Genomic DNA, 3,771 nt, shown 5'->3' on the forward strand with positions numbered 1-3,771 from the left:
TCCCTGCGCCGCCGCCTCCCTGACACGGAGCGGGCGGCGGCGCGGCAGCGGCTGACAGGAACCCGGATGTTGGAAGGTCGGGGGGCGGGGCCTGCCGGCGCCGCTGGTGGGATCCCGTCCGCGGGTGGTTTCCGCGTTACTGTTCATCTCAAACCGTCGAGCCTGCTTCCCCTTGGCGAAGGCTTGTGGGTACCGAGACTCCCGCCGTCTTCTCAGGCTTTCTTCAGGTGTCCCGGAGTGGAGAGGGAGACCTCGACTTGGGGAGCAAGTGGCTTTCGTTCGGACTGTCTCCAGTGCAAGGTCCTAGCCCGCAGGCGGGGCCGTCCTGGTGAAGTGAGATGAAGGCCGTCGTCTGCCTTTGTGCTGTGAGGTGTTGCTGTGTGTTAGGCAGCTGCCGCGATGTGCTGAGTGCTGTTTGCCCCAGCTCTACCCCTGAAGAAAGCACCTTGCATCCAAGAGAAGTAAGTGCGGCTAGGGGTAAGACTTCCCTTCCGGGGAGGACGTGGTGGTCTTATCTTCTCTAGGAGGCCTACCCATTACTTGTTCTTCTCTCACAAGTATAGTTTTTAGAGCTGGAAACAGATGGGTCACATCATCACCATTTTCACAACTTCAGCTCATACTAGAAGTCCCTGAAGAAACAAGTAAGCATGTCAGTTCTTCTCCCTCAATTTACAGCGGTATCATGTTTGGTACAGTTACACATGAACCACTTCAAATTCTGTTAAGAATTAGGTGGGTGAGTTTTGTCCCTTCCTGTGTCGGTGTGATTTTCCATTCACGGAAAATCAAACACTGGATGTTTTCTTGTGTGCCTGCCTTTCAAACAAAGGATACATGTTTCCAGAGTCTCTGCATGTTGACAAAGATAGTGGCAGTATTAGGAAATTATGCCAGCAGTTTGGCTGTAACATTTTTCTTGTACATATGTTTTTTCTTGCTGCTGTGTTTAGTTTTTATATTAACCAAGAAAGACTGCTTTATAAATAGCATTTTAAAACGGGGGGGAAATTATCCATTTTTAAAAATCCACGTGTTTTTCTCTGTGGCGTTCTGTTGCTTTGCAACCCAAACTCCAGAGAGTGCTTTCAGGTGTTGTTTTAGTAGAGGTCATTTGTTGGAACTTGAAGATCACTATTCATAAATCTCAATAAGGTCCTTTAGGTGTAAAATCGGTGAAATGAGGGTAGCCAGATACTGAACTACAGGTGCTTTTCAGTACATGCACAGTTACTGGTCAGGAGTATTTCATTGCAGACAGAATGCAGATGCACGTTACTGGCAAAGTTTTGGTGGAGATATGTCATCCAGTAAACAGTGACCACTAGAGGAATGCTGCTGATAAGCCACTGAAAATAGGAGGAAACAGATTATTAGAATGGTGGAAGAACTTTTAAAATTTAGTGAGTTGAAACAGCTTGTGGAAAGGGTTTGACAAGTTGCAGAGCCAGAACAAAGGGTAGGGAGTAAAAACGAGCAGAGTGAGAAGAGAAGGAGCATCAGAAGGAAGGAGTTTGAATTTGGAAAGAAGTAGAATGGGAATGCCCTTTCAGTGGGAGTAGTTGGTTAGGTCAGCTCCACTGCAAGTCAAGTTGCAGTTCTAAGAGAAAGGAAAAAACAGATTAACTTCCCCAATAGATTACATAATACATTTCCTAACTGAAACAACTTTCAGGAGTCCAAACTTCAGTATCCTACTTAAATCAAAAGTGATAAAGTAGATTTTAGCACAAGTTGACAAATAGGTAGCTATTTATCCTCATGCATGGTCTTGATTTTTTGTGAAGCTTTACTAAAAAGTGGATGTAAAAAGTGAATTAGCTTTTAACACCTCACAAAAGTACTGAAAACACTGTTTCATGTTGCTCATTATTTTAAATGATGTTTCATACCCTATTGTTTGCATGTGAACCATATTCAGTGGAAATATGTACATTATATTCCCCTCATTTTTTGAAACCAGGATGTGTATGTCAGCAAGCAATTTTTAAGTATTTGACAGTAGTAGAAAATAAAAGGCTGCACAGAAGCATGATAATAAGAGCATTTGGCTTTTGTGTTGAGTAGGGAGCATGCTGATATTGTGAAAAGACTGCAGCTTTCCTGCTTTTGTAGAAGCTGATGTTTCTAGGTGGGGAAAAAAATAAAATCTGGTGAATCTAAATCTACCAAAGAGAGACCACCTCTTTTATTTCCTCCCCTCCTCCTTGCCCTGACATCCATTCACTCTGGAGTATTTTTAAGGTGTCTTTCAACTGTCTCATCCTCCTGTAATGGATGATTTTGCTGTGTGCATTTGAAAGAGATCTGTACAGTTAAAAGTCTGAAAGGATTCACTTACCAGATTGTCACACCTGACAGTTATGATGATGGTTGTGTGGTGTGTTTCCTACCTCTACCAGAAGCTATCCCTCCCTCCTATTCTGCCTCTTCTCCATTTTGTTTCTATCTTGGGAGCTGCAGAGGAGAAAGTGAAAATGACAATGTTGAGCCATCATACTTGCAGGTTAGATTTAAAAAAAAAAATCAAGATGGAAACAAGAAGTTGAAAGAATCTAGTTTCATCAACTGTGCAGTATGCTGAGACAGTATCTCAAATTATTCATAGACTTAGCTGTGCAACAGAATAGGAAAAGGAAATTTAGGAAAAGCCTATAATAAAGACGAAGCAACCACACAAAATGGGGGAGGGGGGAAAATTACAATAAGACATTATTTCCTTTCCTCCTCTGTAAAATAAGTTTCTGTCTGGCAAAATGATCTTTTGAGTGTATGTGAGCAACCATTCCATGCAGCATTTTCTGAAGGGTAACTGTGAACAGGAGCTGATGGTAATGATGCCCAGCAAACATAAAATCCTACTTAGAAGGCACATTAAATATAAGGTCTTCCCTGACAATCAACTTGCAAGTTTTAAAGTTATAAGAGTTTTTAAATTATAACTATTGTATTCTTACTTAAAACTACCAATCTGATTTGAGAGTGCCTTATGCTCAATCACTATTACACTTTCAGAGGTAAGTTTGACTGTAGAAGACAGGAAGGTAATGAAGAATGAGGTCCATCAACTGTGAGGAGAAATAATGTTTCAGTGTTGATTGTTAGCAACAGTTTTAACTTGAAAAAGCATTGCCAATGGCATAACTACCTTCATACCTGACGTCACAAACTACAACGTATCGTTGGCAAAATAACATAATTTTGTAACACAGACAGGTGAGCTGCCCCAGAGTGATGCCGAAGTGCAGACCCTGAGATAGAGTCAGTTATGTAGCTTTGAGCTGCCTGTGGCATGCTGACCAAGGAGGGACCAACAGGGCAAGACACCTCCTGTGCACAGCTGGTGAGTGATCATAGGAATGGAGTCTTGGTTTCCTTCACATTCTCTACCTTTTAGATTTTTAATGTCCTTTGATTATTCTGTATCTCTCTCTGCTTGCTCTAAATATGAGGCTGTTGTTGGCTGTCTCTCTTCATGTAAAAACTTCTGAGTTAACATTCTATGAAATAATGGACCAGCTTCTCTGTCTGCATGCATTGTCAGTGGCCAAATACTATAAAATTGGTTGTGAATTTAGAAGACTTCTTTTTTTTTCATGAGCCTACGGAAATGAATTGTTGTAGTTCAATTACACTGAAAAGATTCATTTTGCATTGTTAGAGAGATTTTGCCTTTAAGGCAAAACTGGCTTAGCAATGATTTCGTTGTTGAAACCAAAATCATAAAGGTCATGGTTCTCCATGCATGTTAAAAGTTCATTGTACAGAAGG

The sequence above is a fragment of the Indicator indicator genome, chromosome 11 (assembly GCF_027791375.1).
Source record: "Indicator indicator isolate 239-I01 chromosome 11, UM_Iind_1.1, whole genome shotgun sequence".
In the NCBI taxonomy this organism is placed as follows: domain Eukaryota; kingdom Metazoa; phylum Chordata; class Aves; order Piciformes; family Indicatoridae; genus Indicator; species Indicator indicator.